General features: G+C 42.7%; 1 protein-coding gene across 11 annotated transcripts in view; it reads left to right on the plus strand.

Annotated features, from left to right (window-relative positions):
• LOC128700397 (pH-sensitive chloride channel 1) overlaps positions 1-27,500 on the plus strand; it is a 658,890-nt gene that overhangs the window by 202,218 nt on the left and 429,172 nt on the right. For 4 of the 11 annotated variants that reach the window (XM_053793602.2, XM_053793671.2, XM_053793610.2 and 1 more), the window contains exon 1: positions 6,175-6,816. The exons of 1 other annotated variant lie outside the window; for it this stretch is intronic. The gene's annotated coding sequence lies outside the window, so the exon portion shown is untranslated. Of the gene's footprint in view, positions 1-6,170; positions 6,817-27,500 lie in introns of those variants that run through there. 6 more of the 11 variants (XM_053793657.2, XM_053793636.2, XM_053793629.2 and 3 more) reach the window with 6 other exon arrangements.

Consider the following 27,500-nt stretch of genomic DNA (forward strand, 5'->3'; position numbering starts at 1 on the left):
CACGTAGGGAAGGTAAAAGAAATATGTGGTGTAGAATATATATACTTGGGAGAAGGTGAGGAAATGGGTTTAAAGTAGAATATAGAATATAGACTACCTTACCCTTCTGCGAGTCCGAGGGTCATCGCCCCCGTGGTCCAGTCCCAGAACCTGACTTTCCAGTTGTTGGCCCGGTCGACCAGGTTGCTGGTTCTAGCAATGCGCAGTCCAGCGAGTGCACCACAGCCCGGTTGTGATGTATATGGTAGACAATAAATCAGCTGTTAGGTGACTCACAGGTTTTATACACACACACACACACACACACACACACACACATATATATATATATATATATATATATATATATATATATATATATATATATATATATATATATATATGTGTGTGTGTGTGTGTGTGAAAAACAACTACTTTGAAAGGATAGCGAAATTCCAAGCGATTTCGTGACTTCACACATTATCAAGGAACTATTTAGTTCCTTGATAATATGAGAAGTAACGAAAGCGCTTGGAATTTCACTATCTTTTCACAGTGGTTGTTTTGCATATTCTGATATCACCTCTTTACTGTGATCTTATTACACACAAAAACACACACACACACACACACACACACACACACACACACACACACACACACACACACACACACACACACACACACACACACACACACAGATAACGACATAACGACATATAAAATACTGCGTGGACAAAGACAGGATGTTCCAGGGAGGGGACACAGAAACAAGAGGCCACAATTTGAAGTTGAAGACACAAATGAGTCAGAGAGATAGTAGGAAGTATTTCTTCAGTCATAGAGTTGTAAGGCAGTGGAATAGCCTAGAAAATGACGTAGTGGAGGCAGGAACCATACACAGTTTTAAGACGAGGTTTGATAAAGCTCATGGAGCGGGGAGAGAGAGGGCCCAGTAGCAACCGGTGAAGAGGCGGGGCCAGGAGCTAGGACTCGACCCCTGCAACCACAAATAGGTGAGTACAAATAGGTGAGTACACACACACACACACACACACACTCACACAGTTGGAAGCTGAAGACACAGATGAACCACAGGGATGTTAGGAAGTATTTCTCCAGCCACAGAGTAGTCAGTAAGTGGAATAGTTTGGGAAGCGATGTAGTGGAGGCAGGATCCATACATAGCTTTAAGCAGAGGTATGATAAAGCTCACGGCTCAGGGAGAGAGACCTAGTAGCGATCAGTGAAGAGGCGGGGCCAGGAGCTCGGACTCGACCCCCGCAACCTCAACTAGGTGAGTACATATATATATATATATATATATATATATATATATATATATATATATATATATATATATATATATATATATATATATATATATATATATATATATATATATATATATATATATATATATATTTGGAGAGAAAAACAGGAAAAGATGGATTTAGAAATCTTTTCCCTTAGCTAAGATGGCGGATATAATTAGGAGGATAGATTGCATTATGGCTGGTAATGGTGTGACGAGTTGCTTGCCAAGCGTAAGCAGCAATTAAATTAATTAGATCAAAGTGAGTAATGCCAATTATATGTGGGATTTTATCGTGACGACAAGACGGGCAATATGTAGTGTTGTTCAGAGCAAGTGCAATAAGTTGATGACTATACAAATATTGCAAGACATAAGCAACAGTATACAGTGGCAAATGTATAGCAAAGATGACGTGTATATAAAGGAAGGGACGCTTCTTTCCAAGGAAGGGAAGGCGTTCTGTAGATAGTTCAATTAGAAAGAAAAAATGGATTCACAGTAAGATTCAAACAATAGTAAGTGTTATTCACCTGTTGGTGAGAGGAGTGTAGAAGACTAAGATTCTGGAAGATGTTAAATGAATGTTTAGAATGTTTTCTTGGGAGACTTTTTACTTAAGTAGGAGAGTGTTGTGAGACTTATAGTGGGAAAGTTTTAATTACTTGGTGCTAATGACACTAGATGACCTGTATTTATACTCATATACATCTTCGATAACAGGGCAGCACATGGCTCAAGACGCAAAAATATATATGTGTTATGCAATGAAGTGGTGAATAAAATTAGTGTGGTGGAATATGACTTGAGTTAGTGGATAGAAGGTCGAGAGTAAGGATTTTCAATTTACATGGTTTTTATAAGTACCTAATAACTATTTAGTAGCAGTGAGAGAAAGCTGAAAGTAGAATAAAAGAAGAGTAGTGTAAGAGAAGTAAATTAGTTACTTAAATAAAAGGGTTCTTATCGAGAGAGATGCGAGAGATTTCTGGAAGACAGGTTGGTTAGAGTGAGAGATGGAATTTGGATTTACAAAAAGAGGTGATGAAATATACTGCAGAGGAAAACCTTCGGATTCGCTTTCGTCATGACGACGATAATTACGTTTTTGTTACTAACGACCCAACATTCATAGAAAAACTTCTTACTCATAAACATGCTAACATCCAACTTCAAGCTGCCCCACCAAGATCACCTAAAGTGCTTATTGTTATCCACAATGTCAATAAGTACTTGGATCCTAAATTCCTGTTGTCAGATCAAGTTACAAACCCTCGTCGACTTTCAAATGATCTGATATTGGCTGCAGAAGAGATGATCAATTGTCACAGGAATACTGAGGTGAAAATTGTGGCAAAAAAAAAATTGTGGCATATAAAACGTTTTAAACTATTAAAAAAATATAATAAAATGGACAAATAAGGAGAATAGAGATAAAGGTTAAAAGTATCGAAGGAGATCCAAAAAATTAAATGAAAGGATATGTGTACTAGTAGTATTTTTTTTTTTTTAGAATGAGGGGAAGTTTTGGTGAGAGTGAATCAAAGAGAGGAAACCCAGGGAGAAAATGAATGTGTCTGTTGAAGATGTAAATATTTCAGGAAGATCGGGTGAACATTTTGAAGAACTTTTTATATGTTGATAATGAAATGGAGGCATAAATTTCTTGCCTGAAACAAGGAGAACCAAGAACTAATATAATGAGGGAAGAACAGAGAGTGAGTATGAAGGAAGTGGATGAAGCACTAAGAAGGCTGATGCAGAAATAAATCTGATTGAAACGGAAATACTGAACGTAAGTAGAAATAAAAGGTATGGGGAGGTTGTAGCTTTCATTTACTATATGAAAGAGACACAAAAACCCAGGGATTAGCAGAATGTGTGGTTTCTATGTATGAGGTGCCAGCTGAAGTATTTGGGCAGAACCCTGACTGAAAATGATGTTAAATTGGCTGACGTTTACTTTTGACACAAGGACGCGGAGTTTTGTTGACACCTGACGCACGTCGGGATCCCAGGTAATAAATTATAATGATGAATTGTTAAACAGTAAATTATTAGATGCTGAGGAGAGGGCTGTTGTACTGAGTGCACTCTATTGCAGGTTTTACCCTCAGTGACATAATCTACGGTATTCAGCTACATGTCCTCGGGAAGTGACAGTTCATAAGTGTGTTCTCTTTTATCCACGGGAATCATCATTCCGAGGCGATTCTCTGTTGACTTGACTGAGAAATGCACAATCGTCTCACCTGTGGTCATCTGCTTATCATTCCTCAGGATATGAAATCCAGCAGTCGACTAACACTCGCCCTACTCGTGATTCGATCCCGGGATCAGTAGGTCGTGAACGGACAATGCTGACAACTGCGTCCAAGGGAATTGGATCTGTGCCCCAATTCCTTGAACTAAGCTTGAAAGCCTTACATCTCCCGCCCCCCACAGGAGCTGTATAATCCCTACGGGTTTAACGCTGTCCCGTGATAATAGTAATAATAATAATAAATGACCACTGCTCTACAAGTTCCCAATGATCAGTAGCTTCTCCAGGAAATACTCAAGGTTCTCTCTTAACCTCTTTATTTCCGGTTTGTGTTATTATTTTCATTTTATCATTTACAAAGGTTTCTCATAGTTTTACATTGCGGGTGTGATCTGGCGAGTTTACAGCTGTTATGTAATATATCTTCGGTAGCACGTTTATCTCACAACGAAAGTAATCAGGGTAAAACCCTGAGTTATGCAGGACGTATAAGAAATCTTCTAATACTGGTTGTCTGTGTTGCCTAGCAATGAATAGATGCCTAGTATAGATAATCTGCACCCTGAAACATGACTAAATAAACCGACCATAAACGAATTAATCACACTGCTAAGTTTTCTTAGTGGTTATAAAATGAATAAAGTCATTTGCTTTATCATACTGCTTGTCTCTGAGCGGCTGGTTATGTGCTGCGACTTTCCTACGTATATGAAGTGCGTGTGTCCTCGGCTTCGGTCTTACTAGCTACCGATTTCACTAGCTACCGAGTTTCCGCTGAGACCTCGGTGAGATTATACGCAAAGGTTTTTACATGAGTTAATTTATGAGTATTTTTGAAGGCAGATTTTCAAACAGTTTTAACCTCACTATTTAATAGTTATGAAATGTATATATGTTTAGGTGGTTGAATTTAAGATATTATCTTGTGCTCGTGTAAATCCGTGAATTGAAAGGTGCCCTAAATTTTGAGTGAATAGACCACTGAATGGCTGTTGTGTTCCAGCACTGCAAATTCCATAATTTCTTCCACACGGAGGCTGCCAGCCTAACGTATTATCATTTTGCATTTTCAACTACAGGCGGCGTGAGAAACAGAATATATCTCGTACAAATATTCTTTTTAACGCATCGGTCGTTTCACACCAAGCAGGGTGACCCAAGAAAGAAGAAACATTTGCATCATCACTCACTCCATCACTGTCTGGCCAGTGGCATGCTGTTATTACAGCTCAGAAACTACAGTATATCTCCACCACTCCTTCGGAGTGCAGACACTGTACCTTCCACCTCCAGGTCTCAAGTCTTAATGAATCTCTCAAGTGGACTGGGTTTACAGATCCTTGTCATTAATTCAGTTATGTAACAATTATGAATGTTTTCTCTCGGATGGCAGGAGTCCTATGGTTGCTCTACCATAGGTGCAAGCTCAATAATAATAATAATAACAATAATAATAATAATAATAATAATAATAATAATAATTATTATTATTATTATTATTATTATTATTATTATTATAATATCAAAGTATGAGGTAACCACGAAAGGATTACAGCGCTGAAAGCTTGAAGTTTCAACTTGGCCCACTAACGGGAAGAACAGACTGAACACAGTTTTGTGGCACAGCAAGATCTATTCTGGGGAGAATTTTTTTCACATATTGACCATAAAATTAGTAAATGTGTACTGCACATAGGAATTTTTCTGTACATAACTTCTGAAGATACTCATAGTTGAAGCTATAGAAGAGACAATGAAGTGGCCTACATGAGCGGGTTATCCGAAACAAGAGATTCCCGAGGAAGGTCTTTGTACTCACGCCGGTGTAAAGACCTTTCCCACCGTCCCTAAGTCCAGGCACGCAACCTGAGAGTGAACCTTCCTGGTGGGTGGAGCCCACCACCAGTACGGGAACCCAAGACCGAGGCAGCTCTTTGTTGTGCAAGTCTTGCCAGCAAACGATTCGGGAGGGAAGGGTCAACAAGCTGCCCAAAGACACATTTAAAAGGTAATTGAGTCACAGTACATCCACGTCTTGCCACAGCCTCGAAAACTGAGGTCAGGTCACAGGGAGAAAAAAAAAAAAGATGCCAATCCCCAGGGACGGAATCTGCAATGAGGTTTGTTCAGCAGAGGATCAGGGGTCAGGAATGAGGTCAGCACACTAAAGGAAATCAGGTCATCAGTGGGAGGGGCTAAGCCTGGATTAATGACATGTCACCAGTGACAGAAAGTTGCCAATTGGAAGGGTGGAGCCAAGAGTGAGATAAACTTGCCCATAAGAGTAAGAGAGCTGGAATGGATGTTAACAGGTAACCAGTAGAAATAGGGCTAAGGATGAGCTCAGGTCATTAGAGTGAGTGATAGTATTGATACAAGGTCATCAGTCAGGATAATAGCAGCCACACAGGAGAATTTGGGTCAATATAGGATTTCGTCACTGATGAGAGAGTGGGTTTATCCTTAGGGTGTGATATCTGGGTGTGGGCGAGTAGGAGGTGCGAGGTCAGGTCACAGGTGGGCGGGGCGGGGCCGCTGCGTGTGGCCTGGCTGCTGGGGTGCGGGCCAGACGCATTATTGATCAGGCAGGAAAGAGGAGGAGCCAGGCGGGCCACTGGTGGGCCGGGCCACGCTGTACCAGGCTGTTTGCTGCTACTCCTGCTGGTGGCGTCTGGCGTGTCACACTCACTGTCCGTCTCCCGGCCCGACCACTCGCGCCCTGCCCGACCTCGCTCTGCCCATGCCCCAGTCGTCCTGGCTCGCGGCAACCCGACCCTGACCCTTCCGGACGGGGAGGAGGAGGAGGAGGAGGATGAGGTGGTAACGGCATGATAGATTCAGAGCAAGATATCTCTATCTACCTTACAGCCTTCTTGGGCTTACAAATCCACGAGTTACGAGGCTTCTTTTGCAACGCCAGTGTCCACACGTCACTACCTTGGCCGTGTCCACAATCCATCACGCCCGTATCTACATTCCAAGCCCATAGCATGTCATGTCACTCTGCTCAGCCCTGGGAGTGTTAAAGAGGGAAAATGTACAACAGTCCAACGACGAAATAAACAACAGTTACCTGAATGGTGTGTGATGTATAAATCAGTTGAGGAACGCCTAATAATTCATTTATCTGTTCTTGGAGTAATGGTGAGAGTACGACGCTTAGTGAGCTTACTGACTGGTAAATGATCAGTGGTCAACACTGCTTAAGGATTACACTCGACGAGGAACACTCTACAACTTCTTCAGCATCGACACGAAGGTAATGTTAAACGTCAGTCGTCACACCTTAGGTCTGCTGGTACGAGGAACAGTTGTTAGGTCTGTTGATGCAAAGAACAGTGGTTAGGTCTGCTGAGCCAAAGAGCAGTAGTTAGGTCTGCTTTTCTCTGGTTCTGGAGATCATCGCCCCCGCTGTCCGGTCTCAGACGAGGCCTCTCAAGGCAAAGAGAAATTGTTACAGGAATTATAAATATTTAGAAATTCACTGACAAGTAAAGATTACTGCAGTATTTAACAGCCATATTACGTGCTTCTGAGGTAGAAAGAAAGATCAGTAATGATGATGATAATAATAATAATAATAATAATAATATTTATTTCTACAAGTACAAGGTATATTGGCCTAGCCGACATCAATGACATACTTCTCTATAGAAGGCCCCTTGTTACAGAGAGCATTTCGAGAAAATTAGGTCAACTTTGTCCCAGGATGCCACCCACACCAATCGACTAACATCCAGGTATCTATTTACTGTTAGGTGAACATGGAGAGCAGCTCTCTTATGGAAACACGTCCTAATGTTTCCACCCGTACCGGGGATTGACCCCCGGACCTCAGTGTGTGAACTAAATGTCCTAGCAATCGAGCAATACTCCTGGCAGGGTGCACAACGTTGAGCAGGTTTACGTTGCACATTACCATAGGGCCTTATATATGCTGTGTCTAGGATCATGGGTTAGGTATGGTGATCTCAGGATAATGGGATAGGTCTACTGAGCCATGATTATGGATCAAAAACATAGCATGTGTAAGCCATGATAATGGAAAAAAGCCTGCTGATCCCGGGATCAAAGGAGAAATCACCTAATCCCTGAATCAAAGGTATATTATGCCGAACCCAAGGTGAGTCCTACTGAGACAAAGATTATAGGTTAAATCTGATGATCACCAAGATCAAATGTTAGTTCTTCTAAGCCAAGGATCATAGCTAAGTTTGTTGAGTCCACGACCAAAGGCAAATTTAGTGATTGAGAAATCGTGCTTTTAAATCTGGTTGGTATACCATCATGGCTAATTTTTGTGGGTCTACTCTCATGGTTAGGTCCTGGTGTGTCTGTCATCATGGCTAGGTCTGGTTGGTCTACCGTCTTGACAATTGTCCTCAAAGATTTGCTAAATTATACCATGAATTAAGGAAAGTAATTGTGGACAAGGCAGATTATAGGGGAAAAATAAACATGATATTAGGAAACAGGGAAACTCACCCGCCTCTTAAGTCCTGCAAAAAGAGGCGTAATTAAGATTTACTGGCAACGTTTCGCTCAAACGGACCACTCTACTGATGCCGGCATCTTGATCAAGCGAGAGATGTTAGTTTAAGTAGAGTGATACCAGCATCTCAGTCAAGTGAAAGGTGCTAAAAGATCATAAATTTGTCTGGTAAGTTCAGAATTACGGTTGCTTTTAATGACTCCAGAAACGCAATTATTTCTGAAGAATTACAGTCTACTTCTGATGACTCAATGAGCAACATGTTTCAGGCAGCCTTCCAATATATTCAAATCCTTGATGAACATTATATGGAAGGTATTGTATACTAATACACAGACATTTAAAAGACTCACTTTTCACTGTATACAGGACTGTAGAGACGTTTAAGTCGAGTCTCTGTGGTGTTGAGGTCAGAGAGGTGACGTTCCCAGAGGTAAGAAGGCGGGTGGTTAAGTAATAATTATATCTGATAGCAGAGTGAGATGACTTAGACAAGGAAAGACCAGCATGTACTGATTTGTGCTGTTTAAAGATTCGTGAGGTAATTTAAAAGCTTCATTTCAGAATATGTGGGTAAATATCACCTTATCTAAGTCCTTTAATTCTGCTATCAGATATCATTATCAACTCAGGGGACTTCACCGTTCCGATATCAACACCACAGAGATTCAACCACATCGTCTCTGAGACCCTTTATGTAGTGAGACTGAGGCTTCAACGGAGCAGACTTAATTACATCTATATAGCTGTTCAAACACTAATGTTATGTTCTATGCATGAGTTTGTATACTGTGTTAGAAGACATATCTAAGAGAGCAGTAGATACTCCAACTAATAGCTTGTTGCTTACTCATTATGTATGAATATGTATGTGTGTGCATAATGTATATATATATATATATATATATATATATATATATATATATATATATATATATATATATATATAATATATACATATACATATATATATATACATTTATATATACATATATATATATACATTTATATATACATATATATATATATATATACAAATATTCTCCATGGGGAAGTGGAACAGAATTCTTCCTCCGTAAGACATGCGTGTCGTAAGAGGCGACTAAAATGCCGGGAGCAAGGGGCTAGAAACCCTTTCTCCTGTATATATTACTAAATTTAAAAGGAGAAAATTTCGTTTTTCTTTTTGGGCCACCCCGCCTCAGTGGGATACTGCTGGAACGTTGAAAGAAAGATATATATATATATATATATATATATATATATATATATATATATATATATATATATATATATATATATATATATATATATATATATATATATATATATATATATATATATATATATATATACATATATTTATATATATACATATATATATATATATATATATATATATATATATATATATATATATATATATATATATATATATATATATATATACATATATATATATATATACACATATGTACACTTGTATACATACATACCTATACATACATACATACATACATACATACATACATACATACATACATACATACATACATACATACATATATACATACATGCATATATACATATGAACAACAAGATACTGGTTAGAGATACTACATATCTGGATCATTCTCTTTTAGGCCTTCTTCGGGAGCTGAATCGCTTTAAAGCCATCACGAGGAATTACCTACGAAGATTTAAAAAAAAATTATTTATAATAAAATTTGGGAATAATTTAAAACATATTCGACCAGTTAAACTCATAAAATTTTGGAAGAATATATGCTATGTTTGACAGGTGTTTGACCAACTCACTCACATCATCATAACAGGAAGCGTGAGGTGAGAGGTGTTTTTAACAGCCAGATGTAATTTCGCCCTTATATTCTTTCTCCTATTGTATTATTTTTACAGTTTCTTGATACTGTGAGAAATCACCCTTACTATTTTCTCACTGTGGTTGTTCTGCTGGGTGAAAAGCTCATCACACACACACCACACTCAGTGTTGCGACACACACACACACACACACACACACACACACACACACACACTCACACACACATATACATATATATATATATATATATATATATATATATATATATATATATATATATATATATATATATTTACATATTATATATATATATATATATATATATATATATATATATATATATATATATATATATATATATATATATATATATATATATATATATATATCTGATGGTGATGGTGGTGGTGGTGATGGTAGTGGTGATGGCTATGGGTGATGATGGTGATGGTGGTGGTGTTGGTGATTGTGGTGGTGGTGGTGGTGATGATGATGGTGGTGGTAAATGTTATGGTGGTGGTGATGGCGGTTGTGGTGGTGATGATGATGGTGGTGGTGGTGGTGATGGGGGCGGTGGTGGTGGTGATGATGGTAGTGGTGGTGATAGTGGTAATGGTGGTGGTGATAGTTGAGGTGGTGGTGATGGTCGTGGTGGTGGTGGTGGTGATGGTGGTGGTGATGATGATGGTTGTGATTGTGGTAGTGGTGATGGTGGTGGTGATGGTAGTGGTGGTGGTGGTGACGGTGGTGGTGGTGATGGTGGAGGTGGTGATGGTGGTGGTGGTGATGATGGTGGTGATGATGATGGCGGTGGTGATGGCGGTGGTGGTGGTGATGATGATGGTTGTGGTTGTGGTAGTGGTGATGGTGGTGGTGATGGTAGTGGTGGTGGTGGTGGTGACGTTGGTGGTGGCGATGGTGGAGGTGGTGATGGTAGTGGTGATGATCATGGGTGGCCGTGAAGTGGGATCTAATTCACGGTGTAGTGTATCAACGGATGCTAGAGTACTTCACTACCCTGACCTAGTTAGCCTAGCCTAGGTTGTTAAGATGGGCACACTTAGGCAGAGTCTAATTACCTGCCTCCTCGCTCACAAACAGCTTCTTTTGTGACTAAAACCTGGGTACCCGGCGTGGGTAGACGACGTCAGCACTCGTGGGTGACTAGTCAAGTGCCCACTGGTGTCAGTTTGAGTAGGCTGGATAGATACTAACCTAAATTACTGTCTAACTCTAACTTAGCTTAAATACTTATAGGATATAGTGTATTTTGAGCCTATAGAGGCCTCTTTACTAACTTAGTCTTATGAATTAAGAGAGGATAAAGGAAATATGGAAATGGAAAGTAGGCATACGTGGGTGCCCATCTCGACTCTCGTACGGTCTCAAAACGCTCCCATCACCCTCCGTTCCTTTCCTCTAACGGTTACGGGAAATCATTTGACTTTCCTGATTTCCCACAGGTGTTGGTGTTGGTGGTGTTGGTGGTGTTGGTGGTGTTGGTGGTGTTGGTGGTGTTGGTGGTGTTGGTGGTGTTGGTGGTGATAGTGGTTATGGTATTGGTGGTGGTGGTGGTGCTAGTGGTTGTGGTGAGGGTTGTGATGGTGATAGTGGTGGTGGTGCTAGCGGTTGCGGTGATGTTGGTCGTGATGGCTGTGGTGGTGCTAGTGGTTGTGGTGATGGTGGTGGTGGTGCTAGTGGTTGTAGTGATGGTGGTGGTGGTGCTAGTGATTTTTGGTGATAGTGGTGGTGATGGTGGTGGTGGTGGTGCTAGTGGTTGTGGTGATAGTGCTGGTTGTGTTTACTTCTGTTGCCCTCACTGAACTCGGCAGTTTTATGAGTGTTTGTGATGTCTTGACGGTATTCTTAAAGCTGAGTGTGTACTGAAGCCTGGGCGTGGGCAGTACCTCCTTGATGCCCCTCTCAGCCACTTACGGTGCGATGTGGCAGTTTCAGGTTAAACGGAGACCTTTTAAACAAAAATGTCTAAGTCTTTTGCATATTTTAGTTGTCGCGGAGGGGAAATGCTTTCCTGTTTGTGTAGCACAAAAAAGAATGTGTGTGTGTGTGTGTGTGTGTGTGTGTGTGTGTGTGTGTGTGTGTGTGCACTACTCTGGTATCATTCATAGTCTACATAAGTAGACTTTGAAGTGGACTATTCGTTGTGGGTGACAGGAAATCCACCCGCCTCAGGGACGCAGTTTACGCAGTTTGTCAATATTATCTAATCTACCGATGATTAGGTTTACGTTTTAATCTATTCCAGCCAGTAACATTGCACCATATCCCATGGGCTTTTTAACTGGAGTGGGCATGTCGTAATTTAATCCCCAGAAGTTGAAATATATGTCAAAATCTAATACACTCAGGATGAAATTTACATCGCACTTTAATTCACAAGGACAGAGTTAACGTTGTAGTATAACTTGCAACGACCAACTTTACGTCTTACTATAACTTCCGTCATAACATAATTAGGAAAGATCTAGTTTACATCATAACATAATTCGCAAGTGTCGAACATGCATCGTAATATAATCTAAAAGGATCAAACTCACTTCATAAATTTGATTATTTTATTAATAATCTGCTGAGAATAAAGTTACGTCATGAAATCAGAAAATAAGAATAGAACAGCAATTGTTCCGCTCACTGGAAGCTCAGCTGATCAAACACAGAGCATGTCTGCTAAGCGTCTCTCCAAACACTCAGGTATATATGACGTCAGTGTCAGAAAAAATATCTCTGGTTGACGTTAACTCGGTTATTATCAGTGCATGTACCGCACAGGTCATGATCACGCTGTGACAGAAAATCATTGATATCATAAAGCTCCCTGTTTCTAGCAGAGACTTTACGGACGTAGAAGAACTGTGTATCAATTTCAACTATTTAAGACTGATGATGCCAGGTATAGTCAGTGCTTTGGTATGGCCATGGGCTTCCCCATTTCTGCCGAACTGGCAAGCATATACATGGAACACTTACAGGCTGAGGGTTTTAGATTGATCATCCTCAGCAAGATGACGTGGTTGTAGTTAATAAACAATGTAATATTCATCTATCCAAGGAGGTTTAAGATTCAGAACATTATTACCTAGAACAACACTATTAAATCATCCATGAAGTTCACCCAGGAAGTAGAGAAAAAGAATAACTCTTTTTACTAGATGTTCTATATTGCAAACCCGATAACGCCCTGGTTCCAAGTTATTTCGCAAGACCACTAATAAAGATGCTCTGCGGTACAGTTGTCGGTTCTCTGAACCATTTATCTACATTCCTGTCAGACACAGCAACAACTTGGGATCTTATTACAGTGAATTCTTCACTTTCCTAACTTTTAGGCTTGACCTACTTCCACATTTGGATTTGATAAATGTGATACCACCTACAACTGCTGTACCTCACCTGCCTACAGTATATAAGCAGCTTCTTCGTGCTCATGCTGTATTTTTTCAAGATTGATGTACTTATTACATCGACTCCAGGCTGAAGGACTGATTACCTCAAACTCCTTCTGTTCTTCACCATTCTTCTTTGTATGGACTGATGAAGCCACTGTATGGCGAAACGTTTCGTCAGTAAAGATACCCAAGGGTTGCACATGTGTTTAATTTATCAACTTGTGGTTCTCTGAACCATTTATATACACAGTTCCCATCGCGGCGTCGCTAGAACACAGGATCTCTATCAGAAGAGGCGTGCTCAATATATCCATCGTATATTCAATTCCCTCTAATTCCCTTCCCACTTTGTCAACGCACAATGAACACGGTAGCTGCAGATTGCATCACCAAAAGGGTCGTCCTCCCGTGTTGGTACGTAGACACTAACGTGTTTAGGACCTTAGTCAGCTGTAAGATGAGTGTGGCCAGCAGCTCTTATACCATCGTCAAAAACTTTGTACGAAGTTTGCAATACATGAAGTTTACGTCGTCCCGTGTTGTGACAGTGACAAAATATGTCTATGAGAATTACAAGGCATCTACAAGCGTCTTTTAAAGAGTATAATTTCGACTATACTAGGGACAGTACGAGTAAAGCGTATGTTATTAACTGTAGATCAAATGGCCATCTAATGAAGTGGGGACTGCCACTGTAGTCCAGAACTCAGGAAGTTTCAGGATTTCAGTTGTGTTGGCCAACTTGGTACCACCTCGACAAAATATCGCCACCAGACACCTTCCGCATCTGCCATGTCTTTCCCAATATATAATGATTGATTCCAATGTCATGTATTGAACTAAAAAAGCTACGAGTGAGAAAAAGGTTCCTAATAAAATGCAATGGTGCTGCAGAAGTGTCTGTTATATTCCGTCGATGTATTTATACCAAGTTCCTGCAACTAAACCCAACCTTTCTCATTTATTTATTTGTGAAAACAATTTATTAACCTGTCGAAGGCGGTAGCCAATCTACCTGTCATACCGCTCCAGTTATCTGCTACTCTTCACAAACCAATACTTTCATATATATGACTCGTGTATCTTTTACGAATCTGAATGAAACAAACTTGAATCTATTGTTTTGGGTTCTTCCCAAGTTAGATATACTCAGTACCCCATCTAGCTCGCCTTTATATATTGAGACAGGAGTGAATGGAGACGAATGGTATTTGGGACCTGACGAGCTGTTGGAGTGTGAGCAGGGTAATATTTAGTGAAGGGATTCAGGGAAACAGGTTATTTTATATAACCGGACTTGAGTCCTGGAAATGGGAAGTACAATGCCTGCACTCTAAAGGAGGAGTTCGGGATATTGGCAGTTTGGAGGGATATGTTGTGTATCTTTATACGTACATACTTCTAAACTGTTGTATTCTGAGCACCTCTGCAAAAACAGTAATTATGTGTGAGTGAGGTGAAAGTGTTGAGTGATGATTAAAGTATTTTTCTTTTTGGGGATTTTTCTTTCCTTTTGGGTCACCCTGCCTCGGTGGGAGAGGGCTATATATAAAGCTATAAGTGGTTCCTGCCTCCAGTACATCACTTGCTAGACTATTCCATTTCCTGACAACTGTATGACTGAAGAAATATTTCCTAACATCCCTGTGTGTGTGTGTGTGTGTGTGTGAACACGCACGTGTCACAGAGGAGTTCATCTGGGGCTATGTTTACTTTTGTTGCTCTCGTTGAACTCTGCACTTTTGTGAGTGTTTGTGATGCCTTGACGGTCTTCTTAAAGCTGAGTGTGTCCGGGTGCCTGGGCGTGGGCAGTACCTCCATCATCTCTCCCTACGCTTTTCCAGAGATTTGTGATGCGGTGTGACAGTTTTAGGCTCAAATGTGGATTCAGTAAAGAAAAATATCAGTTCCTCGCAAGTTTTGGTGTTTGTGAAGAGAATATCATTCTCGTTCACATGTAGCACAAAAGAGAGAATGAGTGTATGTTGTGTGTGTGTGTGTGTGTGTGTGTGTGTGTGTGTGTGTGTGTGTGTGTGTGTGTGTGTGTGTGTGTGTGTGTGTGTGTGTGTGTGTGTGTGTGTGTGTGTGTGTGTGTGTGTACGATAAATGAGGCAAAATGCTGTTTTTTTCCTTAATAAACAGATTAGGCACTATTCCTTGCTGGATTTATGGGTGCATAATTAAGCACAATAAAGTATTGATTGAATGTCGGTACATGTAATATTCCCATTGTCAAATAATGTGTTTGCAAATTGTTCGTATTAATGGGATGTTTTCTGGCCAAGGTTTTAGCCCTTGCTAAGGACAAAAAAAAAAATTTATGCCAATTTTTTTATTAGGTGGACAAGCACTGGCCTTTTGTTACAAGTGTGACAAAGCGTTATTCCTCTGAAAAATAATATAGCTGAGGGTATTTGATGAGTGCCAGTATTCAAATGTCATCCCCGGCTGGCACTGATTAAGCTTACAGGTCATTAACACTGCAAGCGAATATATTCAGATGGTAGCTTAAAAAAAGTCATTTTGAGATATTGTTCTTGGCTGCTTTGGCGATTATATAAATATTTTTCAGGGTATGAAGTGTGACACGAGATTGTGAGAGCTCGTGTCACGGGCGACCCTGGGTCCAGGACCACATGCAGTATACTAATGAATGTGTAGGAGTCTCTTCCTTGCTCGGTAGAGACTCGTTGACTGCGAGCAGCTAGAGAAGTGTGTCCACACGACTACTTGGGAAAGTATAGCATGCGTAAGAAAGGGCGGTAGAAGAAGGGACAGAGATTGGAGATCAAGCCTCTATTTGGAAAACGTTAGACTGTGTAGGGCTTTATCAAGTCACGTAGAGAACGAAACCGATGTCTCAGTGAAAGCACGTTCTTCAACCTGTGTTTTTCCTTGTATGTCTACCATAAGATGAAAGGTGACATTTATGGGATTAAAACGACGCTACATTAACGACGAAGTACTGCGTTGCAGACGTCGTCAGTGTTGCTGAGTCGTCGTCATAGCGTTGAGGAGACCTTGAGAGGGTGATAGCGTTGTGGCAACATTATTCTTGCAGTGATGCCGTGAAGTGAAAAGCTGACATGCCGAGTCTCAAGGTAGGCCGGCGTGGTGGTGGCCTGGGCGTGGTGGTGGCCTGGGCGTGGTGGTGGCCCGGGCGTGGTGGTGGCCCGGGCGTGGTGGTGGCACCGGCGTGGGCGTGGTGGTGGCACGGGAGTGGGCGTGGTGGTGGCGCCGGCGTGGTGGTGACGTCGGCGTGGTGGTGGCCCAGGCGTGGTGGTGGTGGTAGAGTAGGCGTAGTGGTGGCCCAGGCGTGGGCGTGATGGTGGCCCGGGCATAGTGGTGGCTCAGGCGGGGTGGTGGCCCAGGCGTGATGGTAGCACCAGCGTGGGCGTGGTGGTGGCCCAGGCGTGGAGCTACGCAGTACGCCTCTACAGGTCTTGTTGGTCACTGTGACATCAGGAGTCAAACACAAAGGACTCGCAAAAATTCACCTACAGACCACCAACCACCCACCGACCACCACCCACCACACGCCACTCACCGCCCACCACCCACCGCCCACTTACCGTCTCATTCTCTACCGGATCATTCTGGATTCTAGTCCCCTCCCTGCCAATCCTACCACGCTACCCCGTCCACACTACCCTGTCCACGCTACCTCGTCCACACTACCCCGTCCACGCTACCTCGTCCACACTACCTCGTCCACGCTACCTCGTCCATGCTACCTTGTCCACGCTACCTCGTCCACGCTACTTCGTCCACGCTACCTCGTCCACACTACCCCCGTCCACGCTACCTCGTCCACACTACCCCGTCCACGCTACCTCGTCCACGCTACCTCGTCCACGCTACCGCGTCCACGCTACCTCGTCCACGCTACCCCGTCCACACTACCCTGTCCACACTACCCCGTCCACGCTACCTCGTCAACGCTACCTCATCAACGCTACCTCATCTACTCTACCTCGTCAACGCTACCTCGCCAACGCTACCTAATCAATGCTACCTCGTCAACGCTACCTCGCCAGCGCTACCTCATCAACGCTACCTCGTCAACGCTACCTCGCCAACGCTACCTCATCAACGCTACCTCGTTTATGCTACCCGTCCACGCTACCTCATCAACGCTACCTCGTCAACGCTACCTCATCAACGCTACGTCATCTACGCTACCTCGTCAACGCTACCTCGTCTACGCTACCTCGTCAACGCTACCTCGTCTACGCTACCTCGCCAACGCTACCTTGTCTACGCTACCTCGTCAACGCTACCTCGCCTACGCTACCTCGTCAACGCTACCTCGCCTACGCTACCTCGTCAACGCTACCTCGTCAACGCTACCTCGTTTACGCTACCTCATCAACGCTACCTCGTCAACGCTACCTCATCAACGCTGCCTCGTCAACGCTACCTCATCAACGCTACCTCATCTACGCTACCTCGTCAACGCTACCTCGTCTACGCTACCTTGTCAACGCTACCTCACCCACATCTCGAGTCCTAACAATAAGAAGCTTGGCTTTTCCCAGCTTGATCCCTCCACTACTTATTTAAGCTTATCTAAGCTTCTTCTTTCCCTGCCCCACCTCACAACACTGCACCCTCTCCCTGCCGCACCTCACAGCCCCTCACCTCTCTCTGCCTCACCTCACAGCCCCTCACTCCCCTGCCCCACATCACAGCGGCTCATCCCATCCCTGCCCCACCTCACAGCCCCTTACCACTCCCTGCCCCACCTCACAGCCCCTCACCTCTTCCCTGCCCCACCTCACATTCTTTGGAAAATTCTCCTGCTCTTGTTATTATTCCCTTCTCTTAAAACAAAGAACAAAGGCAATAAACAATTGGAAAAACAAACATTAGTGGAAAACAAAAAAAAACCTGATTAACAATCGAAGAACAAAGACATCAAGAACAAACTCGAAGATCACTGGAAACTTGAACAAAATCTATGAAGACTGGAAGAACAAAGACTGTAAACACACACACACACACACACACACACACACACACACACACATACACACATACACACACACACACACACACACACACACACACACACACACACAGATAAGAAGGGAGGCCCAACGACAATATGAAAACGACACAGCAGCGAAAGCCAAATCTGACCCGAAGCTATTATACAGCCACATCAAGAAGAAAACAACCGTCAAGGACCAGGTAATCAGGCTAAGGAAGGAAGGAGGAGAGACAACAAGAAATGACCGTGAAGTATGTGAGGAACTCAACAAGAGATTCAAAGAAGTGTTCACAGAGGAGACAGAAGGGGCTCCAGAAAGACGGAGAGGTGGGGCACACCACCAAGTGCTGGACACAGTACACACAGCCGAGGAAGAAGTGAAGAGGCTTCTGAGTTAGCTAGATACCTCAAAGGCAATGGGGCCAGATAACATCTCTCCATGGGTCCTGAGAGAGGGAGCAGAGGCGCTATGTGTACCCCTAACAACAGTATTCAATACATCTATCGAAACAGGGAGATTGCCTGAGGCATGGAAGACAGCAAATGTAGTCCCAATCTTTAAAAAAGGAGACAGACATGAAGCACTAAACTACAGACCAGTGTCACTGACACGTATAGTATGCAAAATCATGGAGAAGATTATCAGGAGAAGAGTGGTGGAACACCTAGAAAGAAATGATCTCATCAACAGCAGCCAACATGGTTTCAGGGACGGGAAATCCTGTGTCACAAACCTACTGGAATTCTATGACATGGTGACAGCAGTAAGACAAGAGATAGAGGGATGGGTGGATTGCATTTTCTTGGACTGCAAGATGGCGTTTGACACAGTTCTACACAAGAGATTAGTGCAAAAACTGGAGGACCAAGCAGGTATAACAGGGAAGGCACTACAGAGGATCAGCAAATACTTGTAAGGAAGACAGCAGTGAGTCATGGTACGTGGCGAGGTGTCAGAGTGGGCACCTGTGACCAGCGGGGTCCCACAGGGGTCAGTCCTAGAACCAGTGCTGTTTCTGGTATTTGTGAACGACATGACAGAAGGAATAGACTCCGAAGTGTCCCTGTTTGCAGATGACGTGAAGTTAATGAGAAGAATTCATTCGATCGAAGCCCAGGCAGAACTACAAAGGGATCTGGACAGGCTGCAGACCTGGTCCAGCAATTGGCTCCTGGAGTTCAATCCCACCAAGTGCAAAGTCATGAAGATTGGGGAAGGGCAAAGAAAACCGCAGACGGAGTACAGTCTAGGGGGCCAGAGACTACAAACCTCACTCAAGGAAAAAGATCTTGGGGTGAGTATAACACAAGGCACATCTCCTGAAGCGCACATCAACCAAATAACTGCCGCAGCATATGGGCGCCTAGCAAGCCTCAGAACAGCATTCCGACATCTCAATAAGGAATCGTTCAGGACCCTGTACACCGTGTACGTTAGGCCCATATTGGAGTATGCGGCACCAGTTTGGAACCCACACCTAGCCAAGCACGTAAAGAAACTAGAGAAAGTGCAAAGGTTTGCAACAAGACTAGTCCCAGAGCTAAGAGGTATGTCCTACGAGGAGAGGTTAAGGGAAATCAACCTGACGACACTGGAGGACAGGAGAGATAGGGGGGACATGATAGCGACATACAAAATACTGAGAGGAATTGACAAGGTGGACAAAGACAGGATGTTCCAGAGATTGGACACAGTAACAAGGGGACACAGTTGGAAGCTGAAGACACAGATGAATCACAGGGATGTTAGGAAGTATTTCTTCAGCCACAGAGTAGTCAGTAAGTGGAATAGTTTGGGAAGTGATGTAGTGGAGGCAGGATCCATACATAGCTTTACGCAGAGGTATGATAAAGCTCACGGCTCAGGGAGAGTGACCTAGTAGCGATCAGTGAAGAGGCGGGGCCAGGAGCTCGGACTCGACCCCCGCAACCTCATCTAGGTGAGTACACACACACACACACACACACACACACACACACACACACACACACTCACACACACACACACACACACACACACACACACTCACACACACAAAAAGGGAGACAGACTTGAGGCACTAAACTACAGACCTGTATCACTAACGTGTACAGTATGCAAGGTCATGGAGAAGATCATCAGGAGGAGAGTGGTGGGGCACCTGGAAAGAAACAAGTGTATAATTGACAACCAGCACGGTTTCAGGGAAGGAAAATCCTGTGTCGCAAACCTACTAGAGTTTTATGACAAGGTGACAGAAGTAAGACAAGAGAGGGGTGGATCGACTGCATATTTTTGGACTGCAAGAAGGCCTTCGACACAGTTCCTCACAAGAGGTTACTGCAAAAGCTAGAGGATCAGGCACACATAACAGGAAAGGCACTGCAATGGATCAGAGAATACCTGACAGGGAGGCAACAACGAGTCATGGTACGCGACGGTGTCAGAGTGGGCGCCTGTGACAAGCGGGGTTCCACAGGGGTCAGTCCTAGGACCTGTGCTGTTCTTGGTATATGTGAACGACATAACGGAAGGGATAGACTCAGAAGTGTCCTTGTTTGCAGATGATGCGAAGTTAATGAGAAGAATCAAATCGGATGAGGATCAGGCAGGACTACAAAGAGACCTGGACAGGCTACAAGCCTGGTCCAGCAACTGGCTCCTTTGTAGATGAATGGTTCAGAGAACCGACATGTTGATAAATTAGGCAGGACTTTATTACAAAGAGACCTGGACAGGCTACAAGCCTGGTCCAGCAACTGGCTCCTTGAATTTAACCCTGCCAAATGCAAAGTCATGAAGATTGGGGAAGGGCAAAGAAGACCGCAGACACAATATAGTTTAGATGGCCAAAGACTGCAAACCTCACTCAAGGAAAAAGATCTGGGGGTGAGTATAACACCGAGCATATCTCCTGAGGCGCACATCAATCAGATAACTGCTGCAGCATACGGGCGCCTGGCAAACCTACGGAGAGCGTTCCGATACCTCAGTAAGGATTCGTTTAAGACTCTGCATACCATTTACGTCAGGCCCATACTGGAGTATGCAGCACCAGTTTGGAATCCACACCTAGTCAAGCACGTCAAGAAATTAGAGAAAGTGCAAAGGTTTGCAACAAGACTAGTCCCAGAGCTACGGGGATTGTCCTACGAAGAAAGGTTGAGGGAAATCGGCCTGACGACACTGGAGGACAGGAGGGTCAGAGGAGACATGATAACGACATATAAAATACTGCGCGGAATAGACAAGGTGGACAAAGACGGGATGTTCCAGAGAAGGGACACAGTCACAAGAGGTCACATTGGAAGTTGAAGACTCAGATGAATCAAAGGGATGTTAGGAAGTATTTCTTCAGTCATAGAGTAGTTATGCCGTGGAATAGCCTAGAAAGTGACGTAGTGGAGGCGGGAACCATACATAGTTTTAAGGCGAGGTATGATAGAGCTCATGGGGCAGGGAGAGAGAGGACCTAGTAGCAATCAGCGAAGAGGCGGGGCCAGGAGCTGTGACTCGACCCCTGCAACCACAAATAGGTGAGTACAAATAGGTGAGTACACTCACACACACACACACACACACACACACACACACACACACACACACACACACACACACACACACACACACACACACAAGATTATAAATGAAAACCAGTATGGGTTCATGGAAGGCAAATCTTGTATCACAAACCTCCTGGAGTTTTATGACAAGGTAACAGAAGTAAGACACGAGAGAGAGGGGTGGGTAGATTGCGTTTTCCTAGACTGCAGGAAGGCCTTTGACACAGTTCCCCACAAGAGATAAGTGCAGAAGCTGGAGGATCAGGCGCACGTAAAAGGGAGGGCACTGCAATGGATAAGGGAATACCTGACCGGAAGGCAGCAACGAGTCATGGTACGTGAAGAGGTATCACAGTGGGCGCCTGTTACGAGCGGGGTCCCACAGGGGTCAGTTCTAGGACCAGTGCTATTTTTGATATATGTGAACGACATGATGGAAGGAACAGACTCTGAAGTGTCTCTGTTCGCAGATGACGTGAAGTTGATGAGAAGAATTAAATCGGACGAGGATGAGGCAGGACTGCAAAGAGACCTGGACAGGCTGGACATGTGGTCCAGCAACTGGCTTCTCGAATTCAATCCAGCCAAATGCAAAGTCATGAAGATTGGGGAGGGGCAAAGAAGACCGCAGACAGAGTATAGGCTAGGTGGACAAAGACTACAGACCTCACTCAGGGAGAAAGACCTTGGGGTGACCATAACACCGACCACATCACCGGAGGCACACATCAACCAAATAACCGCTGCAGCATACGGGCGCCTGGCAAACCTGAGAATAGCGTTCCGATACCTTAATAAGGAATCGTTCAAGACACTGTACACTGTGTATGTTAGGCCCATACTGGAGTATGCAGCACCAGTCTGGAACCCACACCTGGTCAAGCACGTCAAGAAGTTAGAGAAAGTACAAAGGTTTGCAACAAGGCTAGTCCCAGAGCTCAAGGGAATGTCGCACGAGGAAAGGTTAAGGGAAATCGGACTGACGACACTGGAGGACAGAAGGGTCAGGGGAGACATGATAACGACATACAAGATACTGCGGGGAATAGACAAGGTGGACAGAGATAGGATGTTCCAGAGAGGGGACACAGGGACAAGGGGTCACAACTGGAAGCTGAAGACTCAGACGAGTCACAAGGACGTTAGGAAGTATTTCTTCAGTTATAGAGTTGTCAGGAAGTGGAATAGCCTAGCAAGTGAAGTAGTGGAGGCAGGAACCATACATAGTTTTAAGAAGAGGTATGACAAAGCTCAGGAAGCAGAGAGAGAGAGGATCTAGTAGCGATCAGTGAAGAGGCGGGGCCAGGAGCTGAGTCTCGACCCCTGCAACCACAATTAGGTGAGTACAATTAGGTGAGTACACACACACACACTCACTCACTCACACACACACACACTCACACACACACACACACACACACACACACACACACACACACACACACACACACACAGGCACACACACACACACACACACTGGATACTACTAATACATCAAAATCTGCCAGGCTCCTGGAGTAGTGATCTGGACTCCCATCACTGGCTGGAAATTCAGTACAAAACACTTACCTATTTTGTGTCTAGGTCTTGCCCATTTTTAATAAATTATCTCTTGTTTTCGAGACCTAAATAGAGCCTGTGTGAGCCTGATAACAAATGAACTTGAAGAAAGTTGAAGGCGTTTTCAAAGATATTTTTCTTAAGTTCCCGAAATCAGGATTTTTTAAGAAAGGCAAAATGAGTAGCAGATAAACTGGAAGCGAGTAGTATTTTCTCCTCTGATGTTTTATTCTTGACATTATAAAACATTTTTCCAGTATTGCCAAACATGTGGAAACTGTGCAACTCTGCATAATCACATTTCGTGCAGTTATAAGTCGCATTTAAAGTCATTGTTCTTATGTAAGCGCATTAACATCACCTCATTTGAGCGGACGTCTTACCACTCGACCAAAGTAGATAGGTAGGTAGGTAGGTAGGTAGGTAGGTAGGTAGGTAGGTAGGTAGGTAGGTAGGTAGGTAGGTAGGTAGGTAGGTAGGTAGGTAGGTAGGTAGGTAGGTAGGTAGGTAGGTAGGTAGGTAGGTAGGTTGGTAGGTAGGTAGGTAGGTAGGTAGGTAGGTAGGTAGGTTGGTAGGTAGGTAGGTAGGTAGGTAGGTAGGTAGGTAGGTAGGTAGGTAGGTAGGTAAGTAGGTAAGTAGGTAGGTAGGTAGGCAGGGAGCAGATCGCTGTATGAAGCTGGTAGGAGATAATATATTACAGCCTTTAACTAATCACATCAGAAAACAGACAATAATGTACATAATTATCCAGGCAGAAGACTAAAGAACGTTATTGATCACCAACGAGAGATAAGAATAGATCCCAAATTAGAGAGCAGAATAGATCACAAACTGTAGATCAGAATAGATCATAAAGTAAATAGCACAATAGATCACAAAATAAAGAGCATAATCGATTGCAAACTAAAAGCAGAATGGAGCACAAACTAAAGAAGGAGAACTGATAACAGACTAAAGAGCAGAATAAATCACAAACCAATGAGTAATGCACTGCAAAGCAGGCAACGAACAATAAATACAATAAACCCTGAACATCGAAAGTTATTCAAATACCAGCATAGTGAATGATGCTGACAGCTGACAGCTGGACAGAGTGCACTGCCTCCCAAAGACAGCAGTGAAAAAAAAATATTTAGAATTTTTTTAGAAATATATATATATATATATATATATATATATATATATATATATATATATATATATATATATTTATTAACACACTGGCCGATTCCCACCAAGGCAGGGTGGCCCGAAAAAGAAAAACTTTCACTATCATTCACTCCATCACTGTCTTGCCAGAAGGGTGCTTTACACTACAGTTTTTAAACTGCAACATTAACACCCCTCCTTCAGAGTGCAGGCACTGTACTTCCCATCTCCAGGACTCAAGTCCGGCCTGCCGGTTTCCCTGAACCCCTTCACAAATGTTACTTTGCTCACACTCCAACAGCACGTCAAGTATTAAAAACCATTTGTCTCCATTCACTCCTATCAAACACGCTCACGCATGCCTGCTGGAAGTCCATGTTTGATAGGAGTGAATGGAGACAAATGTTTTTTAATACTTTACGTGCTGTTGGAGTGTGAGCAAAGTAACATTTGTGAAGGGGTTCAGGGAAACCGGCAGGCCGGACTTGAGTCCTGGAGATGGGAAGTACAGTGCCTGCACTCTGAAGGAGGGGTGTAATGTTGCAGTTTAAAAACTGTAGTGTAAAGCACCCTTCTGGCAAGACAGTGATGAAGTGAATGATGGTGAAAGTTTTTCTTTTTCGGGCCACCCTGCCTTGGTGGGAATCGGCCAGTGTGTTAATATATATATATATATATATATATATATATATATATATATATATATATATATATATATATATATATATATATATATATATATATATATATATATATATATATATATATAATAGGTCTAGAACTGAGGGAAGAATCTTTTGCGAGCGAGTACAGGCATGTCACTGGTGTATGATCACCACTCTGCCTTCACGTATCATATTATGAAGTACTAGTCATGGCAACATATACAATATACTCCTCAGAGTACATGTTATACTCGACGGAACACAAATTTTACCTACCAAACTGCATACTTTATCTCTAGATCATATATTATGCTCACCAGAGCATAAATTGTACTTATTAGAACACGTATACAATAGAACGCAAGAACAATAAAGTACAGGAAGAGGGTCAACTTAACCTTCCTCGCTCACATATTTGTCAATTCCCACGGGTAACCTCTCGTGTGTCTTTCTCAATAAGAGGAGGTTTAAGTTACAACCGAAGGGAAATAGACTTGACTCTCAGTCGGAGTGGGACTTATGGGCATGTCTCTTGGCACTTACTGCTTGTTTGTACCTAACACCTAACAAGAAATAGGTACCTTGGTGTTAGTCAGCCGTTGTGGGTAGCATTCTGGAGTGTGGAAATATAGTATAGCTCAAGCCTTGTTTTTAAATGAACTGAGGTGGAATAGAGAATCTTGCTCTGTAAATTCATCTTTGTTAAAGAATCTTCCCAAGCACCAGTAAGATTCTGTTCGGAAACTTTCAAAAAATTTAGCGGACGTAAATACGAGAATTCTCATAAACCATTACGATTAAATTTGAGGAGCAGCTGTTGCAAGACAAATAGAAAGCTGGGTATTTTTGAAGTTTTTATAAGAGGCATTAACGAGCAGTGTTGCGAAGGAAGGAAAAACATTAACAAGGTGGGATTGGGATTTCATGTTTGTGTGTTTAGGTTTTGAAAATGATACAAATTATGTTTCTGTGGTTTGAAGGATGATTAAATGAAATAGTGTGTGTGTGTGTGTGTGTGTGTGTGTGTGTGTGTGTGTGTGTGTGTGTGTGTGTGTGTGTGTGTGTGTGTGTGTGTGTGTGTGTGTGTGTGTGTGTCTGTCTGTGTGTGTGTATGTGCATACGTACACACCCACACACACGCCCAATAACTGGTATATATAATATATAATATATATATAATAAGGAGAGTATCAAGCATATCATTAGAGGCGCACATCAACCAAATCAGCCACATCACAGAGTATGTTGCACCTTCCTAGAACCCGAAGCTCAACAAGCATGAATAAAAGCACAAAATCCACTGATTGGAAACTAGACTCGTGCTAGAACTGATTGTGTTGAACTACAAGTGACTAAAAAACATGAACCGTTATATGATAGTACTAGAAGAGACATGATAACAACTTACAAGATACTCAGATGACTGCAACACGAAGCGGACGGCTACAGAGTCCTGGTGTTTACTGCTGCCTGGTCACTCGTAGCTTAAAAACTGTAACTCTGCTATAGGACATTGTTTACAAAGGTCAGATCAAATATCAAATGGTTCTAACACTACTGCCTTCATAAACAAACACTTTCATTTCATCTTTGTCAACTCGTTTGTCAAATTTTTGAGAGAGTTTTTTGAGTGATCGCCTCGTTTCGTGTTTCGATATGTTCATAAATGTATTGATCAATTAATAAGCTTTCAGTTAACTTTTACTGCAAATTTTGCTTGTTCTGTAGCCAGAGTAGTATAGGTGAGTACAAATAGGAAGCGCGTCTGTCAGGCGCTCAGTAGACGGAGGATCAAACCTTCACCGCGTCTTGCGCTGAATGACCCACATGGGTTAAGCGCTTAAAATTAATTAATTAATATGTAGCCAGAGTGGCAATTTATGATTGGATAAATTCTCTTGACTTTGGTGTCACATAGACAATAGCTAATCAGCTAGGAAATAACTAATCAACTAGGTAATAGCCAATCAACTAGGAAATTGCTAATCCTGCGTATCCACACTCATACCCTTTTCTGGGTAAGTTGTCTTAAAAAACTAGAAAAAAAATATATATTTCAGTACGATGATGATTATTGGAAAACATATACCGGCAAGTTTCGCCCAACAAAGGCCTTTATTAATGGAACAGACAGACCCATAAACATATAGCAGAGCTGTGTCAGGTATAATGATGACAGTGAGGTTGGTGATGATGAGAATGACTGTAAATTATGATAGTGATGATGGATTACAAAAAAAATATAATGATGAGGGATTACTAAAAAATATGATGATGATGAGGGATTACTA

This window comes from Cherax quadricarinatus, chromosome 20, assembly GCF_038502225.1.
Source record: "Cherax quadricarinatus isolate ZL_2023a chromosome 20, ASM3850222v1, whole genome shotgun sequence".
In the NCBI taxonomy this organism is placed as follows: domain Eukaryota; kingdom Metazoa; phylum Arthropoda; class Malacostraca; order Decapoda; family Parastacidae; genus Cherax; species Cherax quadricarinatus.